We start from the raw sequence: 11,370 nt of genomic DNA, 5'->3' as shown, positions 1-11,370 counted from the left end.
CTTACTTATTCAAGGGGGAGCCTCGAAAAGCATTGTTGAGAGGAAGACCCTTGGCCCCTCTTCATTCTCTACAGGGTTCCAAACCTTTCTTCAACATAGGTGACAACGAGTCAGGCAGTGATGGAAGAGATCAAACACGGGAATAAGATACTTCACCATAGCAGGAACCTCGCTAACCTTAGATGCTAGTTAGTCTAACCACAGGGGTCCCCTCCTGCTTTCCCACCCACCGTAAACTCTTACTACCTTCAATATTATCAAGAATATTTAGACCTTATAGCTCTCAATCAAACCTTTGATCTCATGCCAAATTTTACTATTGGGATTTCCTATACAGGCCTGGGTTGGTCGGCTGAGGAAAAGACAAATGGTATTTGAAGGAATAGACAAGGCATGATTTTCGTCTTGATGAAGTGTAGAACGGGGTTGTCTTTCCATTGAGTCGGGGAGACAATCCAAATCGTAGTTAGTGTCCATTATTTGATTGAGCACGACGTGGTCTGCTAGTCGCGTTAAACCATCCAAAGGAGTATCGTCAACCCCCAAAAGCCGTATACACGTTTACACATCCTCAAACCATCATAGGCAATAAAAAGTCTGGCAGTTGTCTCTAAACATCGTGTATGTTACATGAAAAGCTCGAAAATTCTTTAACTTTCCAAGACACTGGATAAACACTAATCATAACAACATTACCCTTACGAGGATCATGCCATAATATAGTTATTGTCAAAGAAGATGAAAATGAAAGAGGAGTTAAATTGTACGAAATAAACTACACCCAAATCAAATACAATTTCACTCAAGATTTAATTCAGTACATTAGTAAAAGACCCAAACAGGTAGGAAAAGGAATGCACACCAAGTAGTTAACCAATAAGGAAATTTCGACCAACATAACAACATACAATACAAACAACACTCAATTTATTTCATAACATGATATAAGTAAAAGAGATAAAATATAAAAGGAGAATATCGAAATGCACATATCGATATGGTTGTCCATTGTCAACAACATCCGGCACAACAGGAAGTTGTTGGTATTATTTATAATGCAAAGTCAAAATTTTCTTTTTGAAAATCCATTTACAATTAATAGTCATGAGTCTTTTTATTTTTTAAATGTTATATCTATTTCCAAGTGGTTTCTTGCATAAAGCCTTAAAGCCAAGCGTAACGACCCAGACGACCGTTTCATGAGTTATAACTCTGTTTCCCCCATTTCTGCTTCTTATTGATTTGTTTATCTGTATTAAGTGTTATCGGGTTGGTTGGCTCGAGTTCGGAGAGGTTTTGATAAGGTTTGAGACACTTAGTCTCTTTTGAGTGAGCTTAAGTTGGAAAAGTCAATCGGATATTGACTTATGTGAAAAAGGGGCTTGGATGTGAATTCTGATGGTTCGGATAGCTTTGGCAGGTGATTTGGGACTTAGAAGCATGATCGGAATGTGTTTTGGAGGTCCGGAGTAGATTTAGGCTTGAATTGGCGAAATTGAAATTTTGGTGTTTTTCGGTGGATAGGTGAGATTTTGATATAAGGGTTGGAATGTAATTCCGAAAGTTGCAGTAGGCCCGTTGTGTCATTTGTGACGTGTGTGCAAAATTTCAGGTCATTCGGACGAGGTTTGATAGACTTTTTGATCAAAAGCGAAATTCGTAAGTTTTTGGAATCTTAGGCTTGAATTCGATGCCATTTAGTTGATTCGATGTTATTTTAGGTGTTTTGGATATTGGTATAAGTGTGGATAGTAATATATGACTTGATGGCGTGTTTGGTTGAGGTCCCGAGGGCCTCAGGATGGTTGACGGAAGAGTTAGAGTTTGGGTGTAGCTGCAGATTTTCTGCTTCTATCATTTTCGCACCTGCGGATTGGGGACCGAAGATGCGGCCAAGGACGTGAAGGGCAGGAGCCGCAGATGCGGAGAGCTAAGCGCATCTGTGATAGTGCAGGTGCGGGTATTTGGCCGCAGGTGCGGTTTTGGGCGGATTAGTGACTTCCGCAGGTGTGACCCTCTGGACCGCAGGTGTGGTCACGCAGGTGCGTGTTTGAGGCCGCAGGTGCGGTATTCCTGGGCCAGAAAGTATATAAATCCTCCTTCGCAATTTTTAGCCTTTCTTCACCATTTGAAATTGATTTTGGAGCTATTTGGGGGATTTTTAAGAGGGAATCAGAGGGAACTTCATTGAGGTAAGATTTTTTTAACATAAAACTCGTTCCTATGGTGTTATTTCATTGATTAAGCTTGAAATTTATGGAAATTTGTGGGTAAATATTGAAGAAACTAGGGCTTGAGATTGGAGACCTTTTATTAAGGATTTGAGGGGTCATTTGTTGTCGGATTTTGGTACTTTTGATATGGATGAACTAATGGAAGGATAAGGAGTTTATTGATGTAATTTTTATCGAATTTCGAGAAATGGGCCCGGGGGTCAGGTTTGGTTAATTTCGGGATTTGTATTATAATTTGATTACTTTCGCATGGGCTTCGTTCCCTTAGCATATTTTGATGTCATGATTCTGATTTTGGTTAGATTTGACGTGAGTGGAGCCGAGGTGAGAGGCAAAGGCATCGCGGGCTAGAGTTTGGACCGAATAGAGATAAGTAATGATTGTAAATGTTGTCGTAAGGGTATGAAACCCCGGATTATACATCGTGGTGCTACTTTGAGGTGACACACACGCTATATGACGAGCGTGGGGTCGTGCACCGTTGGGAATTGTGACTTAGTCCATCCTGTATGACTGTTTAACCGCGTATTTGGTTGAAAACTATTTGTTAACATCATATTTTGGGTTGAATGCCATATTTGGGCCTCGTGCCAACTATTTTGGACCTTTAGGAGATTTTTGCTACTATTCCTCACTGTTTTGACTTCATATTTGTACTCGGTCATGTTGTATTCTACTATTTTCATAATTCAACCATATTTACTCTATTTTTTACATTTTAATGATATTTTGGGTTGAGCATCCTATTTTTACTGTGCCCGAGTGGCTTTGAGATATTTATGACTGAGTAAAGTCGAGGGCCTGTATTGTGAGGATACATACTGATTCATGATTATGAGGCCGAGGGCCTGATTTATTATGCCACGAAGTGGCTTATTATAAGGCTGAGTGCCTGTTTGATTATGCTATGAGATGACTTGATATTGCGCTTGGGCTGTAAGGAGCCCCTCCCGGAGTCTGTACACCCCCAGTGAGTGCGGGTACCTAGTGCGAGATGTGATATAGCCCGAGGGGCTGATGTTGTTCCATGTTATAGCCCGAGGGGCTGATACGAGTGATTGTGAGATAGCCCGAGGGGCTGATTTGTGTTTCTATCCTTTTCTCCCTGTTTTTCTGCATTCGTTTGAATTGTTAAAAGATGTTTTAAAGAGGTTTTTACTGAACTAAGGTATTTTTACAAGCTTTTGCTGCCTTATTGCATTGTTCTGGTTTTATACTGTTTTGTTGTAGCATTATGCTATGTTTTACATGTTTTTCTTATCTCTTAGCTGCCTTTACTTTTATTACTTACTGAGTTGGCGAACTCACATTACTCTCTGCACCCTGTGTGCAAATCCAAGAGTCTCGGGTCATGCTAGCGAGGGATTATTGCCTTCCAGCAGGCTGTTTGGAGTTGACTAGGTAACTGCTCGGCGTTCGCAACCCAGTGTTTCTCCTTCCTACCTTTACTTTCCTTTGTACTAGCTTTGGACTAGACTGTGTAGTCTTTTTCATACTCTTAGACGGATTTTTAGATGCTTATGACTGGTGACACCCCGATATCGGGCTGTGTTGTTTCCGCATTGTTCAGTTCTACTCTTTGTTATGGGATTTATAGCTTATTTATGACTTAAAAATAAATTATTATAATTGTCTTAATTGGTTTGGGGGTTGTATCGGCTAGCCTTATTTCATGAGAGGCGCCATCACGACCGGGTCCGGTTTAGGGTCGTGACACCAAGTGTTGAATGACTTTGACAAATGGCTATGCAAATCTATCATGTGTCTTCATGCATGGAAGACTAGGTACACTTGTTAATATTGAAGCCAAGTGGACTAATATATTTGGACAAGTGTTAAAAGGCTCTTCACATTTGTCATACATGCAACCTCCCTAATTGCCTATAAATAGGATGATCATTAGCCATTATATTCACTCAGTTCTTAACCAATAATTCATCTTGCTAATCATTATTTTCTTCCTACAATATTTTAATTTCTGTAACAACTACAGAAAATACCTTTATCTTCTCTTCTTTCTGGGCAACTATTTTAAGAAAATTCTAAACTTCCATCCACGAGTGCACGTTTTTGGGGTGTTGTGGAACCTTGGGGAGCAACCAGTCTTAACGATTTGCACTCAGTCGGGCCAAAATCGCTTTCAAGGTAGTGGCTTGCCACGACACAGTATTTTTTATAAGTTGTTCTTTCCTTCTTGTTCTTAGTCAATATTATCTACTCATTTTTCTTACAATTTGAAAGCGATTTTACGTATAATATTGACTAATGACCACTACTTTGAACAAAATACTTCATGGTCTCTCAAAGCTTGAGCCTTTAGATGGAAACAATTATAAGTGTTGGTCCTAGAAAATTTTAATTTTCTTTGAACAATTAGAAGTTGATTATATTTTGTTTAACGAACCTCCTGCTGATATTGTTGTTGATAATTCTAATTCTGCCAACATTGTTGTTGCTAATGATGCTGTTAAGAAGAAATTTAAAAAGGATAATAAAATTATGAGAAGGCATTTGCTTAACCATATGACTAACCCTCTCTTTGATTTGTTTATAAATTATAAATCTGCTAAAGTCGCATGAGATAGTTTGGAGAAGAAATATGGTACTGATGACACAGGAAAAAAAGAAGTATGTCGTTGGAAAGTGGATCAAGTTTCAGATGGTTGATGATAAGCCAATCATGGAACAGGTTCACAAGTATGAGAACTTGACTGCTCATTCTTTGAACGAGGGCATGGAGATGTGTGGGATTCTTCAGGCTAATGTTCTGCTTGAAAAGTTTCCACCTTCCTGGAGTGATTACAGGAATCAACTGAAACACAAAAAGAAAAACTTAAATCTTCAAGAACTGATCAGTCACGTGAGGACTGAGGAAGCAAACCATCTCAAAGGCGAGGAGTCTGAACGACTTAAGGATAAGATGAAATTTCTCTCTCTTAATTCTTGTAAAACTAACCTTGTGGAATATTCTTGTACTTTTGTGAAAGATAGGTTTAAAGGAAAGTAGAAGAAAGGACATGTGAAGAAGCAGAATTACTTCAATAAGCCAGAGGGCCATATTCAAAAGTCGAAACGACCTTGCTATGTCTGCAGCAAAATTGGTCATAAGGTTTTTCAGTGCAACCAAAGGCAAGGACAAAGCTCAAATATTGGAGGAAAAGCTCAAGTCCAAGCTAACCTTACTGAGGGTGGTGATGTCATTGCTGATGTGGTTGTTGAGGCGAACATGGTGGCTAACAAGACTGACTGTATACTGGACACAAGCATTTTAAGGCACATTTGCGCGAACAAGAAACTATTTCACGACTTTGAGGAATCCGCTGATGCCGAGTGTGTCTACATGGGTAACTCCACTACAACTAGAGTTATGGGTAAAGGAAGAATTCTCCTTCAGTTAACTTCTGGAAAAACCTTAGCCTTGAACAATGTTCTGTATGTACCCTCCCTTCGTAGAAATTTAGTTTCTGGTGTGCTTCTCAACAAAGCAGGTCTTAAACTTGTTTTTGAATCTGATAAAGTTGTTATTTCTCATGGAGGAGACTTTGTTCGGAAGGGTTACCTTAGTGGGGGTTTATTTGTATTGAACTTTGCTCAAGAGATTACTAATAATTCTAGTATTTTCAATTCTGCTTATATTGCTGTGTCTAATGATTTGTAGCATGTTAGACTAGGTCATGTTAATATTGTTTCTATTAAAAGACTTAGAAAAATGGAATTAATTTTTGCAATTAATGTTGATAGTTTTTCTAAGTATCCTATTTGTGTTGAAGCAAAACATACCAAAAAGCCTTTTTAAAATGTAACTAGTAAAAAAATAGAATTGCATGAACTAGTACATTCAGATTTAGCAGATTTCAAGAATACTGTTAGTAAGGGTGGAAAGAAATACTACATCACCTTTGTAGATGACTTTTCTAGATACACTAAGGTATATCTTCTTAAGTCAAAAAACGAGGCTGAAATCATGTTTTTGAAATACAAGGCAGAAGTAGAGAATCAATTAGACAGAAAAATCAAGAGGCTTAGGTCTGATAAGGGTGGTGAATATAGTACTAATGCTCTAGAAGTCTTTTGTGAGAAAAATGGTATTATACATGATGTTAGTACTCCCTATAGTACTATTTTGTATTTTGTATTCTGTATTTCATATCTCTTATAAAACTGTTATTTTATTATGCATTTTATGGTACTAATATATCGTCTCCTGTTGCTTTTTTAAGCCGAGGGTCTCCTGGAAACAGCATCTCTACCCTTCGGGGTAGGGGTAAGGTCTGCGTATATATTACCCTCCCCAAACCCCACTTGTAGGATTATACTAGGTCGTCGTCGTCGTTGTTGTTGTTAGTACTCCCTATACTCCCCAACAAAATGGTGTAGCCGAAAGGAAAAATAGAACTCTTAAGGAAATGATGAATTCTATGCTTTTGAGTTTGGGTTTATATGATAATATGTGGGGGCTATTTTATCTACATGCTATGTTCTTAATAAAGTCCTTCACAAGAAGTTAGATAAAATCCGTTATGAGTTATGGAAAGGGTTTGCCCCTAACTTGAAAATTTTGAAAGTGTGGGGGTGTTTGTCTAAGGCTGGTCTACCTAATTTTAAATAAGTAACTGTTGGACCCAAGACTTTTGATGTTATTTTCATTGTTTATGCTCAAAATAGTGCTGCATATAGATTTATGTCATTAGATGGTAGTTCTATTTATGAATCTAGAGATGTAGAATTTTTTGAGCATATTTTTCCATTGAAAAATAATGTGCCTAGTGTTGTGCCTAATAATGTGTCTACATCTATGTCTATTAATTCTCATATTGTGACTTCTTCTAGTGTTACTGCTAATGAGTATGAAAATGAACTTAGAAGAAGTAAGAGGCATAGAATTGAAGCTAGCTTTGGTCCTGACTTTGTTACTACTTTCTTGACTAAAAATATTGATCTTGATATTTGAGTGATGAATTAGTATCAATCTATTTAATAGGAGAAGACCCTAAGACATACAATGAAGCAATAAGGTCAATAGATGCTAGTTTTTGGAAAGAGGCCATTAAAAATGGATTAGACTCTATAGTTTCTAATCACACTTGGGACTTATCTGATTTGTCCAATGGTTGTAAACCCATAAGTAGCAAGTGGATATTTAAGAAGAAATTGAGACATGATGGTACAATTGAGAAATATAAGGCCAGACTTATTATTAGGGGTTTTAGCAAAGGAAAGACAGTGATTACTTTGATACGTATTCTCATGTGACTAAGATAGCGACTATTAGAACTCTTGTTGTTTTAGCCGCTATTCATAAACGGCACCGTTCCACTTAAATGATCAATCCAGGTCGTTGATCTCATCAGATCAAACGGCCAGGATTTGTTTCCCCATCTGGTATATAAATCTAATCCCTTACCCAGCCCCCCAAGCCAAACCCCTCCACTTCGTCTCCAAGAACCAGAGACCAAACGACGCCCTGAAACCCTAGCCGCCCTTATGCCCCTTCACCTGAAACCCGGTGGCAACAACACCGCCGGCCACCCAAATAACACCCCTGAACCTTCTAGCCACCCTCTCCACGAATCCATATTCCATTTACTTCGAATCTCAACAGAACTCTTCAAATCTTCAATCAAAGATCGTCCAAAAAACCTCACCTTCTCCGATTAATCCCAAACTTACACCACTAAGCCACCTGACCTCCCTTGTTCCCAAATCACCCCTACTTTTGTTCAAATCCCATTAGAACTAGTCGAATCTTAAATCGACTAACAAACCCTAAAAAGAACAAGAATGGAACCTGTCCAAAATTTGGAGAGTTTTGAGGTTGTTAATCGACCTTAGTCGAGTGTTCTCAGTCGAGAACACTCGATTAAGGTCCATTTTTGGCCTCAGAAGTTCAAGTCGGAATTACGAAGGTCAATGAGCACGGAGTTCATTTGGTTTCTGATTTTGAGGTATTTCTCCTCTTTTCCTTTTTCTTTTTTGATTGTTGTTTGTTGTTTGCCTAATTAGGTTTCATTGCTATGTTTGTCAATTACTTCTTCCCTCCTCTTTTGGACCTTTTTCTGGTGCAAATTTTCATCACTGTATTAATTGGATTTTATAGTTAATTGGATTTAGTTGAAATCGCTCGAACCCCTATCTGTTTGGTTTCACTCTGGATTAGTTTATTCTTTACATTGTTGAGTATTTCGAGTTAGGCAAGTTCAGTGAGTGATTGTATAAAACTGTGATCGTTTGATATTACTGTTGGTTCAAATTGTCTTATTATGTTATGTTTGATTCTTTCCTCTCCGTTGCCAATCAGTTTGTTGCATATGAATTCGTGATATTACAATGTTTCATTCATTTTTGTCTAGGTTTGGTTTAGAATTGTGAATGTAGTCAGTTATTCCCATATACATGTGCATCTTAGCAGTTTAATATCAGTTTGCTATTTGATCTAATCTGTGTAGTTTGAGTTGTTGTTTGATTTTGATTAAGGAAATTGGTTATAGCTGATGAGGTACAAGGGATTGGACTAGGACAGTAAATCACAGTAATTTCAGGGGTAATTTGGGATTCAAAATTTGGAGAAATGATTTAGTTTGAGTGGGCTGTCAGTAAAGTACTTAATTAACCATTAATCTAATGTGTTAGTGGGTAACAAAACATAATGGTATGGGGAGGTTTAAAAGGCATTGATTAAAATATGTTGCCCATACCTTCTTGAACTTTAAATAAAGAAAAGACAAGGGTTAATGAAAAAAAAACATACTCTAGTGGAGTTCTAAAGGTATCATGAGCAGAATTAGTTTCTTAATTCTGCCTAGTGTTCTTACGGGCTGGCAGGGTCAGTGTTTGCGTATAAAGGGAGGAGTACGGGATCAGTCTAAAGGAGGACATTTTGGAGAGTATTGTAAGAGCATTGTTAACAGAGTCTTTGAGGCTGAAAACAGGTTGAGAATATAGGCATACACACTTGGGTTCTACTGTTCCATTCAGGCCAGGTCTTAGATAATATTCTTAAAAGTTATAGCATTTAACCCTGAAAGGAGCTACTGTTCCATATAAAAAAAATGTTGTTACATTGGTCTAGAGTTTCATGCTGAGTAATTTTGGTCAAAGTTTGAGTAGATTTTCGATTGAGTTTTGTTGTTGTCAAGATTTCAAAGGTTTTGAGACAGCTTGAGATGAGTTTGGGTGTAATGTGGCAGTAGTGTGTTTTTCTGATTTCATTTCCGAGGTGGTTTGAGTTTTTTGAGTTTGAGTGTCCTGGTTTTGACTGGTTTCAAATTTACCTGGGTTTGCTGTACATGTTACTGGGCTGTTCGTGGATGACTGTTTGTTGTTGCTGTGTTATCTGCTGCTGACTATTCCTTCTCCTCTTCTTGTATTGCCATTTCCAGGTGCACAGCTTGATCCTGGTTAATTGTGAACTGAAATGTGAAGAATGGCATAGAAACTGAAGCATGAGATTATGTGATTTAATCGTTTGATTCATGTGTCAGAATGTTTGATTTCTTAATGTATTAAGACCCTTGCTTGAAGTTGTACTAGTAGGACTGAAATTAGTTATGTAACAATAAACTGAAAAACTGTTGGTATTAGCACGGACTGTTAATTATTTCACCCTGGAATGTATGTAAGTCTTCTGCAGTTTAAGTGTTAGTTGTAATTAGGTTCATTTAAATTAGTAGAATAAGTTGGGTTAGCTTCAGCTAGTTGCCTATTATCTTGTGTTGTAAATATGTTTGAAAAAGTAAGCCAACAATAATATAAACCTTTAGTAGTTACCTTTCTTTTCAATTATCCCTAAAAAGGAATGTTGAGTACCACATTTCATATCTGCTCTAATAACAGGAAGCTGAAGGAAGAAAGTATAAATTACAAAGCAAAACGAATCCACTGTTTAAATATGTCTGATTAAATGATGAGCATATTTGTGAGCCGTTTCATGGCTTGCCCGGCTGCAAGGGTTCGCCCCCTTAGCCCCGCCTGTGCGGCTGATTTCGCCCCATCTAGCTTGGGCCCGTCCTAGGCCCAATACCACGCATTTAATAAGAACCCATGTCCATCGCCTGGATTGGGTTCCTTTGGGCCCAAAAGTTGAAATGGCATTTGGTCAACTAGTATTTAACTGATAGACTATGGGATTTCTTAATAGCAATTAATTAGGATCTTTGTTTTATTTTTAGAAACAAACAAAAATAGGAAATCATAGTCGTTTCTAGGCTGGCCTTCTAAACAATAAATGAGATGAGCCTCGCCGGACAAATTACATAATTTGTGGGGCCCTCGTTAAATGTATATGTTAAAACACTTAGATTTCGGGACGGGCCGTTTAGTGAATTTCACGGCCTTCCCCAAAAATAATAACGTGTTAGTCCTTTTTGGCGCGTATTTTAATAACGTTACCTCCCTGAACTCGGGTGCACATTTATGTGACCCAAATCCAAATCTCAACAAAGTCGGAATGTGTCAAAAATGATGGGTGCATTTATGTGGCGCAGTTTGAGACGCATTTTCACGATGTTGCAATTCTCTTTTAAAAATAATAGTAATAAAAGCGGTAAAAAGTTAAAATTTGCACATAAGTTCAGCATGAATAAAAATCAGATAAATAAGCCGAATATGACAGTCGAGCAACCGTGCTAGAACCACAGAACCCGGGAATGCCTAACACCTTCTTCCAGGTTAACAGAATTCCTTATCCAGATCTCTGGTGCGCGGATTGTAATACAGATTCATTCTTTTCCTCGATTCGGGATTCAACCGGTGACTTGGGACACCATAAATCTCCTAAGTGGTGACTCTGAATCTTTAAATAAAAATCCTATTTCGATTGTCCTTTAATTGAAAAAACTCCCTTACCTTCTTACGCCTTTGCGGGTGTAGGAAAGAGGAGGTGTGACAGCTCTGGCGACTCTGCTGGGGACAACACCCAGAATCTCTGGTTCAGGGTTCAAGAATTCGAGCTTAGAATAATTGTTATTATTTGACTTTACTTATTATCTGATTTTATTACATGTTTTGGTTTAAATGTGCAAAATGTTGCTTTTACCGCTTTGATATTATTTGAACTGTATATAAATTGTTACGAAACCCTTCTCTTCTCATCATCGGGGATGTGCTCGCTGGTCGAGACTCCTTATTCTGTTAGTGT

This window comes from Nicotiana sylvestris, chromosome 6 (assembly GCF_000393655.2).
Source record: "Nicotiana sylvestris chromosome 6, ASM39365v2, whole genome shotgun sequence".
In the NCBI taxonomy this organism is placed as follows: Eukaryota; Viridiplantae; Streptophyta; class Magnoliopsida; order Solanales; family Solanaceae; genus Nicotiana; species Nicotiana sylvestris.
Note: the sequence above shows the minus strand (reverse complement) of the source record.